General features: G+C 40.7%; 1 protein-coding gene across 1 annotated transcript in view; it reads right to left on the bottom strand.

The window, feature by feature from the left end:
* CPA2 (carboxypeptidase A2) overlaps positions 1-17,511 on the bottom strand; it is a 56,793-nt gene extending 39,282 nt beyond the window's left edge. The window contains exons 1-2 of the mRNA XM_063815592.1: positions 17,346-17,511; positions 8,738-8,773 (exon numbers count right to left, since the gene is read on the bottom strand). The gene's annotated coding sequence lies outside the window, so the exon portion shown is untranslated. The remainder of the gene's footprint in view (positions 1-8,737; positions 8,774-17,345) is intronic.
* Between the last annotated feature and the right edge of the window lie 829 nt (positions 17,512-18,340).

Here is an 18,340-nt window from a genome sequence, read left to right as displayed (position 1 = left end):
CTAGAAGAAAACCTAGGCAATACCATTTAGGACATTGGCCTGGGCAAGGACTTCATGACTAAAACACCAAAAGCAATGGCAACAAAAGCCAAAATTGACAAATGGGATCTAATTAAACTAAAGAGCTTCTGCACAGCAAAAGAAACTACCATCAGACTGAATAGGCAACCTACAGAATGGGAGAAAATTTTTGCAATCTACCCCTCTGACAAAGGGTTAATATCCAGAATCTACAAAGAACTTAAACAAATTTACAAGAAAAAAAACAAGCAACCCATCAAAAAGTGGGCAAAGGATATGAACAGACATTTCTCAAAGGAAGACATTTATGCAGCCAACAGACACATGAAAAAATGCTCATCATCACTGGTCATCAGAGAAATGCAAATAAAAACCACAATGAGATACCATCTCACGTCAATTAAAATGGCGATCATTAAAAAGTCAGGAAACAACAGAGGCTGGAGAGGATGTGGAGAAATAGGAACGCTTTTACACTGTTGGTGGGAGTGTAAATTAGTTCAACCATTGTGGAAGACAGTGTGGTGATTCCTCAAGGATCTAGAACTAGAAATACCATTTGATCCAGCTATCCCATTAATGGGTATATACCCAAAGGATTATAAATCATGCTCCTATAAAGACATATGCACATGTATATTTATTGCGGCACTATTCACAATAGCAAAGACTTGGAACCAACCCAAATGTCCATCAATGACAGACTGGATTAAGAAAATGTGGCACAGGCCAGGCACGGTGGCTCACGCCTGTAATCCCAGCACTTTGGGAGGCTGAATTGGGCAGATCATCTGAGGTCGGAAGTTCGAGACCAGCCTGACCAACATGGGGAAACCCCATCTCTACTAAAAATACAAAATTAGCAGGGCATGGTGGCACATGCCTGTAACCCCCAGCTACTCAGGAAGGCTGAGGTAGGAGAATCGCTTGAACCCAGGATGCAGAGGTTGCGGTGAGTCAAGATCTTGCCACTGCACTCCAGCCTAGGCAACAAGAGCGAAACTCGGTCTAAAAAAAAGAAAAGAAAAGAAAATGTGGCACATATACACCATGGAATACTATGCAGCCATAAAAAAGGATGAGTTCATGTCCTTTGCAGGGTCATGGATGAAGCTGGAAATCATCATTCACAGCAAACTATCACAAGGACAGAAAACTAAACACCGCATGTTCTCACTCATAGGTGGGAATTGAACAATGAGAACACTTGGACACAGGGTGGGGAACATCACACACTGGGGCCTGTCAGGGGGTGGGGGCTGGGGGAGGGATAGCATTAGGAGAAATACCTAATGTAAATGACGAGTTAATGGGTGCAGCACACCAACATGGCACATGCATATGTATGTAACAAACCTGCACATTGTGCACATGTACCCTAGAACTTAAAGTATAATAAATAAATAAATAACCTATAAAAAAAGAAAAAAAATAATTCTTTTGGATTGAAATTACTTCTATAAAACATCATTCATTAAAAATTGCTTGTTTCATTTGACCAACCCTAAAAAAAAAAAATGAATAATGACAAAAATAAGCAGCTCTCTCTCTCCCACACACAGAGAGAGAGAGAGAGAGAGACAAAGAGACAGAGAGAGATGACCAAACTCTTTTTTAAGTTCAATACCTGCAGTAATCACAGAAATGATATTTCAAAAAATAAGATGCCATTTTTTTTCACCAATCAGGTTAGTAAAGTTGTTAGGTTTTTTGTTTTTTGTTTTGTTTTGTTTTTTTGCTGTGGTAGGTTGTTTTTGAGGGAGGTTTTCTGTTTGTTTGTTTGTTTGTTTGTGTTTGTTTCTTTTGAGACAGAGTCTTGCTCTGTCACCCAGGCTGGAGTGCAGTGGCACAATTTCGGCTTACTGCACCTCTGCCTCCCAGGTTCAAGCAATTCTCCTGCCTCGGCCTCCCGAGTAGCTGGGATTACAGGCACATGCCACCACACCTGGCTAATTTTTGCATTTTTAGTAGAGACAGGGTTTCACTGTGTTGGCCAGGCTGGTCTCAAACACCTGATCTCAAGAGATCTGCCCTCCTTGGCCTCCCAAAGTGCTGGGATTACAGGAGTGAGCCACCATACCCAGCCAATGTGGTAGGCTGTTTTTTGTTTGTTTGTTTTTAATACTACCCAGAGTTGGTGAGGGTTTGAGGAAATGAACAGTACAGAAGTGTGTACACTGTTACAGCTGTTCCAAGAGTGGGATTTGGCAATTCAAAGGCAAAAACTCACAGATATGTGCCTACTATTCTACTTTCAGGAATTTATTCTAAGGAAAATCACCATGGATACACACAAAGATGTACCTAGGATTTATGCTGTTTAAACTGATGAAAAATTAGAAAAATCCTAGTGTCTTCTAATTGCCAGTTGGTGAAATCAAGCAGAGCAAATTCACACCGGACATAAGGCTACCATTAGAAATGATATATATAAGAGCCAGCCAGGCATGGTGACACACTCCTGTAGTCCCAGCTACTGGGAAAGCTGAGATGGAAGGGTCCCATCCCTTGAGCCCAGGAATTCAAGTCCCTCCTGGGCAACATAGCAACAAGATCCTACCTCTTTAGGAAAAAAAAAAAAAAAAGTATATAAGAATGCTAAGAAATCTGGCCAGGCAGGGTGGCTCACACCTGTAATCTCAGCATTTTGGGAGGCTGAGGCAGGAGGGTCATGTGAGCCCAGGAGTTTGAGACCAGCCCTGGCAACATAGCAAGACCCTAACTCTACAAAAATTACAAAAATTAGCCAGGCGTGGTGGCAAGCACCTGTGGTCCCAGCTACTTGGGAGGCTGAGGTAAGAGGATCCCTTGAGTCTAGGAGGTCGAGGCTCCAGTGAGCCATGGGCATACCACTGCACTCCAGCCTGGGTGGCAGAGAGAGACATTGTCTCCAAAAAAAAAGGAAGGAAGGAAAGGAAAGGAAAGGAAAGGAAAGGAAAGCAAAGGAAAGAAAGGAAAGAGAAAGAAGGAAGGAAGAAAGGAAGGGAGGAAGGAAGGAAGGAAGGATACTAAGAAATTCAAAGATGTGAAAAGATATTCACAGAATATTAAATTGTTTGGGGTTTTGTTGTTGTTGTTTTTAACTTTTAAGTTCAGGGGTTGATGTGCAGGTTTGTTAAATAGGTAGACTCGTGTCATGGGGGTTTGTTGTACAGATTATTTTGTCACCTAGGTATTAAGCCTAGTACTCATTAGTTATTTTTCCTGATCCTCTCCCTTTTCCCACCCTCCAACCTCCAGTAGGCCCCAGTGTTCTCTTCTATGTGCCATATGTTCTCATCATTTAGTTTCCACTTATTAAATATAAGTGAGAACATGAGGTATTTGGTTTTCTGTTCCTGCAGTAGTTTGCTAAGGATTATGGCCTCTAGCTCAATCCAAGTTCCTGCAAAGGACATGATCTCATTCTTTTTTCTGGCTGCATAGTATTCCACGGTGTATATGCACCACATTTTCTTTATCCAGTCTGCCATTGATGGGAATTTAGGTTGATTTTGTGTCTTTGCTATTGTGAATAGTGCTGCAATGAACATGCAAATGCATGTCTTTATGATAAATGATTTCTATTCCTTTGGGTATATACCCAATAATGAGATTGCTGGGTTGAATGGTAGTTCTGTTTTTAGCTCTTTGAAGAATCGCCACAGTGCTTTCTACAATGGTCGAACTAATTTACACTCCCACTGACAATGTATAAGTGTTCCTTTTTCTCCACAACTTTGCCAGCATCTGTTATTTTTTGACTTTTTAGTAATAGCCATTCTGACTGGTGTGAGATGGTATCTCATTGTAGCTTCGATTTGCATTTCTCTAAGGGTCAGTGATGCTGAGCTTTTTTTCATATGCTTGTTGCCTACATGTAGGTCCTCTTTTGAGAAGTGTCCTTTGCCCACTTTTTAATGGGTTTTTTTTCTTGTAAATTTGTATAAGTTCTTTATAGATGCTGGATATTAGACCTTTGTCAGATGCATAGTTTGCAAAATTTTTCTCCTATTCTGTAGGTTGTCTGTTTATTGATAGTTTCTTTTGCTGTGCAGGAGCTCTTTAATTTAATTAGATCCCATTGTCAATTTATTTCTCTTTTTTTGTTAATCAATAAGGCTTCCAGTCAATGTCATTTTTTGTTTTTGTTGCAATTGCTTTTGGCATCTTCATCACGAAACCTTTGCCCGTTTCAACATCCAGAATGGTATTGACTAGGGTGTCTTCCAGAGTTCTTACAGTCTGGGATTTTACACTGAAGTCTTTAACCCGTCTTGAGTTGATTTTTGTATATGGTGTAAGGAAAGGGTCCAGTTTCAATCTTCTGCATATGGTTAGTCAGTTCTCCCAGCACCATTTATTAAATAGAGAGTCCTTTCCCCATTGCTTGTTTTTGTCAGCTTTGTCGAAGATTAGATGGCTGTAGGTATGTGGCCTTATTTCTGGGCTCTCTATTCTGTTCCATGGGTCTATGTATCTGTCTTTGTAAGTACCATGCTGTTTTGGTTACTGTAGACCTGTAGTATAAAGTCAGGTAGCATGATGCCTCCAGCTTTGTTCTCTTTGCTTAGGGTTGCCTTAGCTATTCAGGCTCTTTTTTGGTTCAATAAGAATTTTAAAACAGTTTTTTGCTAATTCTGTGAAGAATGTCATCAGTAGTTTGATAGGAATAGCATTAAATCTATAAATTGCTTTGGGCAGTATGGCCATCTTAACAATGTTAATTCTTGCTATCCATAAACTTGGAATGTTTTTCCATTTGTTTGTGTCATCTCTGATTTCTTTAAGCTGTATTTTGTAGTTCTCATTGTAGAGATCTTTCACCTCCCTGGTTAGGTGTATTTCTAGGTATTTTATTCTTTCTGTGGCAATTGTGAATGGGATTGCATTCCTGATTGGCTCTCAGATTGACTGTTGTTGGTGTATAGGAATGCTACTGATTTTTTGTACATTGATTTTGTATCCCAAGACTTTACTGAAGTTGTTTATCAGCTTAAGGAGCTTTTGAGCTGAGACCACGGGGTTTTCTAGACATAGGATCATGTCATCTGCAAACAGGGATATTTTGACTTACTCTCTTTCTATGTGGATGCCCATTATTTCTTTCTCTTGCCTGATTGCTCTGGCCAGGACTTCCAATACTATATTGAATAGGAGTGATGAGAGAGGTCATAGAGAAAAATCTACCAAGCAAACAGAAAACAGAAAAAAGCAGAGGTTGCAATCCTAACTTCAGACAAAACAGACTTTAAACCAGCAAAGATCAAAAAGACAGAGATGGGCATTACATATTGGTAAAGGGTTAAATTCAACAAGAAGACCTAACTCTCTTAAATATATATGCGCCCAACATAGGAGCACCCAGATTCATAAAGTAAGTTCTTAGAGACCTTCAAAGAGACTTAGACTCCCACACAATAATAGCGGGGAATTTTAACACTCCACTGACAGTATTGGATCACCCAGGCAAAAAATTAACAGAGATATTCAGAACCTAAACTCAGCACAGGATCAAACAGACCTGATAGACATCTACGGAACTCTCTACCCCAAAAACAACAGAATATACATTCTTCTCATTGCCACATGGCACATACTCTAAATTCAATTACATAATCAGATGTAAAACACTCCTCAGCAAATACAAAGGAACTGAAATCATAACAACCACTCTCTCAGACCACAGTGCAATTAAAATAGAATTCAAGACTAAGAAAATAGCTTAAAATTACACAATTGCATGGAAATTGAATAACCTGCTCCTGAATGATTTTTGGGTAAATAATGAAATTAAGCAGAAATCTAGAAGTTCTTTGAAACTAATGAGACCAAAGATACAACACACCAGAATCTCTGGGACACAGCTAAGGCAATGTTAAGAGGAAAATGTATAGCACTAAATGCCCACATCAAAAAGTTAGAAAGATCTCAGTTTAACAACCTAACATCACAACTAAAAGAACTAGAGAACCAAGAGTGAATCAACCCCAAAGCTAGCAGAAGACAACAAATAACCAAAATCAAAGCTAAGCTGAAGGATATTGAGACTTGAAAAACCAAAAAAGATCCAAATAAAAGAAATTAGAAAAGACAAAGGGGATATTACCACCGACGCCACAGAAATACAAACAACAATCAGAGAATATTATGAACACCTCTGTGTACACAAACTAGAAAATCTAGAAGAAATAGATAAATTCCTGGACACATACTCCCTCCCAAGACTGAACCAGGAAGAAATTGGATCCCTGAACAGACCAATAACTAGCTCTGAAATTGAATCAGTGATAAATAGACTACCAACCAAAAAAAGCCCAGGACCAGATGGATTCACAGCCAGATTCTACCAGATGTACAAAGAAGAGCTGGTCCATTCCTACTGAAATTATTCCAAAAAATTGAGGAGGAGGGACTCCTCCCTAATTCATTCTATGAGGCCAGCATCATACTGAAACCAAAACTTGGCAGAGAAACAACAAAAAAGGAAACTTCAGGCTAGATGAACATCAGTGAAAAATCCTCAACAAAATACTGGCAAACCAAATCCAGCAACACACCAAAAAGCTTATCCACTATGATCAAGCAGGCTTTATCCCTGGGATGCAAGGTTAGTTTAACATATGCAAATCAGAAAATGTGATTCATTACATAAACAGAACTTAAAGACAAAAATTATATGGTCATCTCAATAGATGCAGAAAAGGCTTTTGATAAAATTCAGCACCCCTTCATATTAAAAACTCTCAATAAGCTAGGTATTAAAGGCACATATCTCAAATAATAAGAGTCATCTATGATAAACCTACAGCCAACATTATATACTGAATGGGCAAAAGCTAGACGCATTCCCCTTGAAACCCAGAATTAGACAAAAAAAATTTTAAGGAGCTTATAAAACAAAACATGTATTCAAAATGATTATTATTTTGGAAGGAAATACACCAAAAAGTTAACTCAGGGATTTGGCTATACAAATTGCTAAAAATTCTGTGTAGTAAACAACAATTTTAATTTTCTTTTTTTATTATTTAAAAAAAAATAGAGATGGGGTCTCACTATGTTGCTCAGGCTTGTTTCAAACTCCTGGCCTCAAATGATTCTTCTGCCTTAGCCTCCCAAAGTGTTGGGATTACAGGCATGAGCCACCACACTTGGCCAATTTTCTTCATTTTGTTTATAATTTAAGTAGAAAGAAAGTAAAGGTCAAATCTCCTACTGAAGTGGTAAGGGAAACCACAGATTCACAGCATATTTTCTAATACATTGATTCCATCCTGGCTTGGCTTTCTAGCCCGGCTTTCCTTTTGATCTATGAGTTTGTGATTTGGGTTCACCCTAACAGTCCATTTTCCCACTCATCCATCATCTTTTGGGTTCCCCGGAGCCAACCACCCTGGTGGCTCTCTGCTGCCCCCTCCTGCCCCCAGCAGACAACCACTGTGTCAGTCCCCTGGTCCCAAGGTACACCGGGTTCCCGCCTTGTACCAAAGACAATCTTGAGTCTAAAATTCCATCATACAAATTCTTTTTTATATTAAGTCAGTTGGGAAGAACAAATAGATTCCACAAATAATTTGCTGTCTGCAACACCAAAATCCCTCCACGTATATTAACTATTTGTCCTGCTCAGGAGGAGGTAAATAGGGCCATCCATGGCCATGTTGTGAAGGTGTGTCTTTTCACCCTTAATCAGTGTGCTGCTCATGATGATCTCAGTCCCAGATCTATGAATGGGTTCTTCATTTATGGCATTCCTACTGTGTAACAGGCACTGTTAAGTCATAGAGCCCTGAAGATGAGTAAGAGATTGTATCTGCCTGGAGCTCAATGTCTAGACCACGGCTGTCCAGTGGAATGTTCTATATCTACACTCCCCAATGCTGTAGCCACCAGCCACTTGTGGCTATGGAGTACCTGAAATGTGCAAGTGTGACTGGTCACACTAGTGATGTTTTAAATTAATTTTAACTTACATTTAAAAACTGAAGCAGAGTGAAATATTTTTCCTCTAAATGCATACATATCTTATTGTTTTGGTAGGACAACATTTTAACTGTTGAAAATTTAGCACTCAAATTGAAATATGCTGTAAGTAGAACACACACCAGATTTAAAAGACTTAGTGTGGAAATTAGAATGTAAAATATCTCATTAATAATTTTTATATCCATTACATGTTCACATGATAATATTTTGGATATATTGGGTTAATAAAATATAGTATTAAAATTAATTGCACCTGCTCTTTTTAAAATGTAGTTACTAGAAAATTTAAAGTTACATATGTAGCTTGCAATAAATTTCTATTGGATAGCATTGGTCTAGAGGGAAAAAAATGATATCTGCACAGTCTACTTGTATCATAATAGGTTCCTGGAAATGCATAGGAAAGCCTAATGCATAAAAATTAAATAGGGCCGGGCGCAGTGGCTCACACCTGTAATCCCAGCACTTTGGGAGGCCGAGGCCAGTGGATCACCTTAGGTCAGGAGTTTAAGACCAGCATGGCCAACATGGCGAAACCCCATCCCTACTTAAAATACAAAAATCAGCCGGGTGCAGTGGCGCATGCCTGTAATCCCAGCTACTCGGGAGGCTGAGGCAAGAGAATCACTTGAACCCAGAAGGCGGAGGTTGCGGTGAGCCAAGATCAAGCCACCACACTCCAGCCTGGGCTACAGAGCGAGACTCTATCTCAAAAAAATAAATAAATAAAAATAAACAATAGACTTACCTGATATAACAGGGTGAGGTAGTTGCTTCTCAAGACCTAGACAAAAATCATAAAATTCCCAGTTTCAACCAGCATTAAATAATAACCTTTTATCTCAACTGTAAAAGTAATTCATGTGGCATATTGACAATTAAAATATTATAGACATTACTAAGAAAGCTAAAATATTCCTAGAGATAATTAACAGTTTGATCTATATAAAGGCATATTGTTGTTATTAGTTACTTTTTTTTTTCTTTTTTTTTTTTTTTTTGAGACAGAGTCTTGCTCTGTCGCCAGGCTGGAGGGCAGTGGCACGATCTCAGCTCACTGCAACCTCCACCTCCCTGGTTCAAGTGATTCTCCTGACTCAGCCTCCTGAGTAGCTGGGATTACAGGCGCCCACCATCACGCCCAGCTAATTTTTGTATTTTTAGTAAAGATGGGGTTTTACCATGTTGGTTATTTTTCTCTGTGTGGGATTACACTGTATTTTGGGGAGAGCTCAATTGTATTCCACTATGTGAGTATACTGTATTTAACCAATCCCTTATTTACTGCACTCAATTTTTCACTATTTCAAAGTATCTTACAAAGAATATTCATGTATATGCTGTTAAATAAAATTTGTGGGAGGTCCTTGTTTTGGACTGAGCTCCTGCCCTTAGGCCCCAACAGACCAGACCAAACCAGAATGGAGTCACTCATGCTAGGTGCCACATAATCAAACTAAATTTAGAAACCAGCTGGTTTTCCAAAGAACAAGAGATTCACAGCAATTAATCCAAAGGGGCCAGTCAACCTGAGTTGGCATGATATGAAAATCCCCTCTGCTTTAACCCTATAAGGAAAGTAACTTTGAAATGATCAATGCACTTTTTCCTCCTTGTTTTTGCTCTTTTCAGCCTTTTTCTGCCTACGTAACCAACCCTCTCTGCTTGGCTCTCACCAAAGCACCTTTCTGTTTCATAGATGAGATGCTGCCCAATTCATAAATCACTAATAAAAGCCGATCAGATTTTTAAAGCTCTATTTGGTGAAATATTGTTCCTTGACAATACCTTTGTGTGCTTTTATTTTTTTCTGCTTCTAAAATAATATTTTCATAGTAAAACCATTCAAACATCACTGAAAAATATAACCCCCCAAAAAATGATTATTGTCCCCCTCTCCTGTCTCAATCTGTACCTCTGATGATAGCAGTTGGGGCTGGGCATGGTGGCTCACAGCTGTAATCCCAGCACTTTGGGAGGCCTAGGTTAGTGGATCTCCTGAGGTCAGGAGTTCAAGACCAGCCTAACCAATATGGTGAAACCCTGTCTCTACTAAAAATACAAAAATTAGCCTGGCGTGGTGGCGTGCGCCTGTAGTCCCAGCTACTCAAGAGACTGAGACAGAATTCCTTGAACACAGGAGGTGGAGGTTGCAGTGAGCCCAGATCGTGCCACTGCACTCCAGCCTGGGTGACAGAGTGAGACTTCATCTCTAAATAGATAGATAGATAGATAGATAGATAGATAGATAGATAGATAGATAGATAGATGATAGATAAATAGCAGTTGGATGTATATTTCACCAGAATTTTTTTCTGTGTATATATTAACCAGCTTATCCTTTTAAAATAGACTATACATACGGTCCAATTTACTTTTTAACTTAAAAATATTTGGACACCTTTCCATGTCAATACATATACTTAGGCTACCAATAAATTATCATCAATAAGAAACCAGTTAAATTATGTTATAGCTGTACAATGGTACTATGCAGCAATTTAAAAGAAACGCGATAGATCTTTTTCGCTTTTATTTGTTTTTAGAGACAGGGCTTCACTCTGTTATCCAGGCTGGAATGCAGTGATGTTGATCATAACTCACTGCAGCCTCCAACTCCTGGGCTCAAGTGATCCTCCTGCCTCAGCCTCCCAAATACTTGGGACTACAGGTGTGCATCATCACACCCAGCTAATTTTTGTATTTTTTGTAGAGATGGGGTATTGCCATGTTACCCAGGCTAGTCTCAAACTCCTGGACTCAACCAATCCTCCTGCCTTGGCCTCCCAAAAAAGTGCTGGAATTACAGGCATCAACCACCATGCCCAGCTGAGATAGATCTTTATGAACTAACATTGAATGATGTATAAAATATATTTGTAAGGAAAAAAAGGCAAGCTGTTGAATAGTGTATGTTACAGTTTAACTTTTGTAGAAGAAAAAATATTTATCCAGTTATCCTTGGATCTCAAATCTATTTCTAAATTGAGACACCAAGAGATAAAGTTTGAGAAGTGAATTCAGCTAGTGAAGGATATTAGTTTTTGCAATGTATTCAGCTTATACGTTTTAAATAGCACATAGCGAGCATTTGGATGAGGATAAATTGTATCTCAAAATATTTAGCTGAATCTGGTTATAAGATTTGGAAAGCTTAAATTCATATTACTGCATGTATTTATGTACAAAAATGGTCCGGAAATAATATGCATTAAACTGTTAGTAGTCATTATCTTTGGGGATGGAATTTTCTTTCTAATTTAACATAACTGTTTTATTTGAATTTCTTACAATGCACATGGGTGCTTCTAATCAGAAAACAACATAACGCAAATGTCAGTTTTGAAAAACAGACTCAGAATCTGGAAACCTAAGCACAGACAATACTATAGTGAATGTCCTTAGCTGTGTATCTAATTTTTTGTGTATGCTACTAAAAGGATATTTCTGTTGGACGAATTCTTTTTTTTTTTTTTTTGAGATGGAGTCTCACTCTGTTGGTGCAGGCTGGAGTGCAGTGGTGCGATCTTGGCTTACTGCAACCTCCGCCTCCTTGACTCAAGCAATTCTCCTGCCTCAGCCTCCTAAGTAGCTGAGATTACAGGCACCCACCACCACACCTGGCTAATTTTTGTATTTTTGCTTTTGTTAGAGATGAGGATTCATTACATTGGCCAGACTGGTCTCAAACTCCTGACCTCAAGTGATCTGCCCACCTCGGCCTCCCAAAATGCTGGGATTACAGGCATGAGCCACCACGCCGGCATGGTGGACAAATTCTGAATAGTGGAATTGCTGGGTCACAGAGTGTGTGAACATTTTTAGTATTCCTAGACTGCCCTCCAAAGAAATTATAACAATTTTCTTTCCTACCAGCAATGCTTTTGAGAGGACATCTTCCTGATACTGGTATCACCAAAAATTGGATCTATGCCAATCTAAAATAAGAAAAATATTTCATTATTTTATATTTATTTGTAAAGTTGACCATTTTTCATGTATTTATTAGTTATTTGGAATTCCTCTTCCATGAACTTTCTATTCATATATTCTGACCACTTTTCTACTAAGTTATGTGGCTTTATCTTATTGATTGATTGATTGAGATGGGGTGTCACTCTGTCATCCAGGCTGCAGTGCAGTGGCACAATCATAGCTCACTGCAGCCTCTGTGTCCTAGGCTCAAATGATCGTTTGCCTAATTCTCTCAGGTAGCCAGGACTACAGGCACTTCATCTTATTTTTAAAGCTCTTTATATATAAGGAAAATGAAGGCTTGTGTTCCAACATTTTTTTCAACTTTTTACTTTATTTACTGAGTTGTTTTTTTTCTCTTGTGCTACAGAAGTTTAAATATTTTTATGCAGTGCAAATATCCGTCTTTTCCTTTAAGGCTTCTGGATTTTATTTATATTATGCTTGGAAAAGTCTTTCCTACTTTTGAGTGAGATTAAGAAAATTTTTCTAGTGCTTTTTTTCTAGTACTATTATGGTTTCCTTATCTCTCAATTTTGTTCCATCTGGAATTAATTTTTATATGAGGAATTAGTTCATGTCACCTTTCAGATATACTCTTTAGGAATATATTTTTCAGCACTTTATATGTGCTCTTTAATTTTCTTTTTTTCTTTTTCACAAACAGAATCAACAGGCCTAAGCCCAAATATGTGATCATTGTTAAAATGCACCCCTTCCAGCATGTCTAATGATTTCCAGCTTTGTCCCAACTGAACTATGTTTATGACTTACTCTTCTTATAACTAACATCAACACATTCTTTTTCCATGTATATATATTCAAATCATGTTCAAATACCAATGCACAGAGATATTGGTGCTTTTGGAACTAAACAATGCAGCCATTTGAAATGTTCATTCATGAGCCCAAGTACAAAAATCAAAATTCTGGGGGTTTAGTGGTGTCGGTGTATAATGTCCAAAAACTCTATTTATTTTAACACCAAACTGACGAGAGGAGAGACTGCTGTCAGTCAATTGCATAAAATGAGATCAATGCTACAACAGGGGTCTGAACCATGAAAGCAGCTTTCCTGAGAAAGCCATAGAAAATGTTAGAGGTTGGTTAGAAAGACCAACCTAAAAGCTTGGTCTTAAAATTGAAGAGGGCTTTAAGAATTTATTTGAAGATTTGGCGTCTTTATTGAGGCAGAGAACCAAGTGTGTGTGCAGCTGGCCAGCCTAGAAGACGCTCCCTGCCGACCTTGACACCATCCTTCTCTACCCCTTCCAATCTCCCCTCATCAAAGAAGGGAAGGATCTGCTGCCAGCCATGTGAGTCTTGCTAATAATTATTATTTGCCTTCATTCACAATAAAAATATTACTCCCATTCTGAATACGCATTCTATACCTTGTCTTTAATTGTGTAACAAACGGTTTTCTGACTGGGTGCAGTGGCTCACATCTGTAATCCCAGCACTCTGAGAGGCCAAGGCAGGAAGATCACTTGAGGTCAGGAGTTTGAGATCAGCCTGGTCAACATGGTGAAACCTCATCTCTACTAAAAATACAAAAATTAGCCGGGTGTCATGCATGCCTGTAATCCCAGCTACTTGGCAGACCGAGGCATGAGAATCACTTGAATCCAGGAGGCTGCAGTGAGAGAAGTTTGGGCCACTGCACTCCAGCCTGGGCGACAGAGCAAGACGGTCTCAAAAAAAAAAAAAAAAAAGAAAAGAAAAGAAAAAGAAAAAAGGGTTTTCTGTCCTTAAAGGAACTTCAGACAAAAGCAAAGCAGGTCAGGAGATCTAACATGAGATGGCCCAGTGAACTGAGTTAGTGTTTTGTTTGGTAGCTGGGGGTTTTAGGTAGCCTGGAAGGCTGCTCCTTACCTGAAGAAGGTAATCCTGTCCTTTTAGTCAAGGTCTGGAGACTTCCTTCGCAGAGGCCACCTTCTTCCACATCTTCCCAGTTGCATTTACAGCTAGTTTTCCTTCCTCAGCCCCTTACCTCCCTCCCATTCCCAATACACATAAAAGCATTATTATACAACAAAAGTATTTTTTCAATATGATTTAAGAACTTAGTCTTATTTCCTCTACTCCCTGAGCCCCAAGTCTCTGCACATTTGAAACTAATTAAAAGATTAGTATACCAGAATTCCTAACTTAGCAACCATCAGTATACATCCCTGAACCTCCTATATAACTGAGAAGTGTGTGTCAAAAGACATAATTATAACAAATTGAGGCTAAAGATCTCAGCTAGCTTTATTTGCAAGTCTAGGATCAGGCAACACTTCATTCCATAAAATAGAATAAGTGTTTCAATGAATTGAGCTTGTATTAGTCAGGGTTCTCCAGAAGGACAGAACTAATAGGATAGATATATATATATAAAGGGGAGTTTATTAAATATTAACTCATGGCTGGGCGTGGTGGCTCACACCTGTAATCTCAACACTTTGGGAGGCTGAGGTGGGTGGATCACGAGGTGAGGAGTTCAAGACCAGCCTGGCCAACATGGTGAAACCCCATCTCTACTAAAAAATACAAAAAATTAGCCGGGCGTGGTGGCACGCACCTGTAATCCCAGCTACTTGGGAGGCTGAGGCAGGAGAATCGCTTGAACCCGGGAGGTGGAGGTTGCAGTGAGTTGAGATCACGCCATTGCACTCCAGCCTGGGCAACAGAGCAAGACTCCGTCTCGAGAAAAAAAATTAAATATTAACTCGCACAATCACAAGGTCCCACGATAGGCTGCCTGCAAGCTGAGGAGCAAGGAGAGCCAGTCCCAGTCCCAGAACTGAAGAACTTGGAATCCAACGTTCAAAGGAAGGAAGCATCCAGCATGGGAGAAAGTTGTAGGCCGGGAGGCTAGGCCAGTCTCATCTTTTCACATTTTTCTGCCTGCTTTATATTCCAGCCACACTGGCAGCTGATTAGATGGTGCCCACCCAGATTAAGGGTGGGTCTACCTTTCCCAGCCCATTGACTCAAATGTTAATCTCCTTTGGCAACACCCTCACAGACACACCCAGGATCAATACTTTGTATCCTTCAATCCAATCAAGTTGACAGTATTAACCATCACAGAGCTGAAGAAAGCAAAGACAAAGAACAAAGAGTATATTCGTTACTTTTACACAGAACAATAGAAAAATAACTGATCAGTCAATGTCAGGTTACTTTTTTTGTGTAAGGTTTAGAGAGAGAATGGCATTATCCAGCCTATTGAAGATTTTTAACTGGCCTGTTTGGGAAATTGGCTGTTATCTCTTTCTCTTTATTTCTCTGAAGGTCAGATAACAACTTAGTGTAGGCTGGGTGACCTGGAACTTTAGCATGAATGATTCCATTTTGGTCTTAGGTCTGGTCTGTTGGGGCCTACAGCAGAAACTTAGTCCAAAACAATGGCTTTCCATAATTAGTATTTAATATGGGTTATGTGTTGTGTTCTTTAGCCAGTGGTGTGCTAGAGCCACCTCCCACCAGCTCACCAAAACCAATGTGCTTGTTGTAGTGGGTAGCGACTATTTGGGGCCAGTGGCACAGGTGGTAAAGGAATTTACCTAGACAGTTTTAGGTAAAGAAAGGCAGATTGATTACAGAAGGTATGAAAACATGCTTCAAGGTTGCAACAGGCAGCACAGCAGAGAAGGGGCTGTCTGCAAAGAGGCGGACTAAAGGGAAGTTTTATAGGGTCATGTTGGAAGGGGCTACATGCGGAACAAGGTCGTGCTGCTGGGACTACGAACAGAAGAGGTAGCTGTGTCCATGGAGGTCATTGTGCCTGGGGGTTGTTTGTGATTAGCTGTCTCTCAGAAAAATTGTTCATTGTTCTTCTCCACCTGGGGCCCTCCTCCACCTGGGGCCCCTTCCTCACTGTGGCTCACTTATCAGGACTCCAGTTGTCTCAGCCCAACTCCACCTTCATGCTGCCACTTGAGAGAAGTGATAGTGGGAGTATATTATGGAAATCAACAGGTGTTGTAAAATCACGGCTGTTAACAATCAGAGCCAATTGTTAAACATTTACCAGCACACCACTACCTTAAGGATTTTTTTGGTTTCTAGTAATACAATCCCACTTGAACTAGCATAAGTGAAAAGGGGGATTTATTATAAAAATCTGCTAGCGAAGTGTCATGGTGCCTATGAGTGTGTAAACAGATGGACCTTAGAAATGACCTAGAATCAGGGATTTGAAAAACATCAGAACTGGCCGGGCACAGTGGCTCACACCTGTAATCCCAGCACTTTGGGAGGCCAAGGCGGGTGGATCACGAGGTCAGGAGATTGAGACCATCCTGGCTAACACGGTGAAACCCCGTCTCTACTAAAAATACAAAAAATTAGCCAGGCGTGGTGGCGGTCACCTGTGGTCCCAGCTACTTGGGAGGCTGAGGCAGGAGAATGGCCTGAACCCAGGAGGCAGAGCTTGCAGTGAGCCAAGATCGCGCCACTGCACTCCAGCCTGGGCAACAGAGCAAGACTCCGTCTCAAAAAAAAAAAAAAAAAAGAAAAACATCAGAACTTTCCATCTCATCTCTCTGCCCCTGCTTTTTTTTTTTTTTTTTTTTTTTTTTTTTTAAAGAGGCAGGGTCTGGCAAGGCATAGTGGCTCACACTTAGTAATCCCAGCACTTTGGGAGGCTGAGGTGGGCAGATCCCTTGAGACCAGGAGTTCAAGATCAGCCTAGGCAACATGGTAAAATTCCATCTCTACAAAAAAACAAAAAAGTAGGCCAGACACAGTGGCTCATGCCTGTCATCCCAACACCTTGGGAGGCCAAGGCGAATGGATCACTTGAGGCCAGGAGTTCAAGACCAGCCTGGCCAACATGGCGAAACCCCATCTCTACTAAAAATACAAAAATTAGCTGGGCGTGTTGGCAGGCGCCTGTACTCCCAGCTACTCAGATGGCTGAGAAACAAGAATCACTTGGCCTGGGAGGCAGAGGTTGCAGTGAGCTGAGCTCATGCCACTGCACTCCAGCCTGGGCGACAGAGTGAAATTCTGTCTCAAAATAAAAACAAAAACAAAAATTAGCCAAGTATGGTGGCATGTGCCTGTAGTCCCAGCTGCTCAGGAGGCTGAGGTGGGAGGTTGCTTCAGCGCAGGAGGTGGAAGTTTCAGTGAGCCGAGATTGCACCACTGCACTCCAGCCTGGGCAACAGAGTGAGACTCCATCTGGGGGAAAAGAAAAGGTAGAGTCTTGAACTCCTGGCTTCAATCCATCCCTCCCCCATGGCCTCTCAAACTTCTGGGATTACAGGCATAAGCCGCCATGCTTGGTCCTGTTTCTTTTTTTCTTTCAGTAATAATCTGCTTTTTCTGTTTCCCAATCTACATGGAGGGAAATGTAGAGCCTGAAAACCTGTTCTAGTTGCACTCACCCAGAGACTGATCTCTTTCCTGGTCCCAATTCCAACTTCTCAGGAAGCATCTCAGATTGGAAGAGAGTCCTACTGCAGTCTATGCTTGGTCAAGGTGAAGGTGAGGTGGTAGAAAGCAGCATCACACTGTGTCAACATTCATGAGAACTGGAAGAAGTGGTGGCTCCTGGAAAAGAAAAGGGAGGAGACAGGCAACACGAAAAAGTCCAAAACATTTACAAAAACCTTCCCTCCGCTATTAATAGCTCTCAGCATCGATATGGGTTGGATCTGTGTCCCCATCCAAATCTCATTTTGAATTGTAATCCCCACTGTTGGAGAAGTGGCCTGATGGAAGGTGGTTGTGATAGGGACAGGAGGCAGGGAAATTCTGGGCAGAAAAGGGCAGGTCCCCAGTGAGGGCCCCACCCTCAAGACAAACAGCCTGAAACAGCAGCCCAAAGTGAGAAGTTACATTCCTATTTTCCTGCTTGAAAGTCGTATTTTCCAAAACTACCCATGGCCTGCCCTACCCCAAATCCTGTGCTCATAAAAATCCCTGAGAAGCAGCTGTACCTCAGAGACTATGGTTGGACATTGGAGAGAAACAGCTTGACTTCAGAGGGACAGTCTGACAGTGTAATTTCAGAGAAGAATCCAGCCAGAGATGGCCAGACTCCAGGGGAAAATTACCTGCCCACCCCATCCCTTATTCAGCTCCCCTTCTCACTGAGAGTCACTTTCATCAGCAGTAAAATTCCCCACATTTACCATCCTTCAATTTGTTTGTGTGACCTTGTTTCTCCTGGATGCTGGACAAGAATTCAGGAGCCAAGAGTGAGGACGTAAAAGGCTGTCATACTGACCCTTTATTCTCACTGGCAGAAGGCAGCCGCCTCATGCAAAAAGGCAGAGGGCCCTCTGAGTTGATAACACTTCAGCCATCCGTGGATGGCAGAGCTAAAAGAGCACTGTAACACACCTTCTGGGGCTTCAGGGGTCGCAAGCACCCCCAT

This window comes from Pan troglodytes, chromosome 6 (genome assembly GCF_028858775.2).
Source record: "Pan troglodytes isolate AG18354 chromosome 6, NHGRI_mPanTro3-v2.0_pri, whole genome shotgun sequence".
Lineage (NCBI taxonomy): Eukaryota > Metazoa > Chordata > Mammalia > Primates > Hominidae > Pan > Pan troglodytes.
This window is presented reverse-complemented; position numbering and strand designations above follow the sequence as displayed.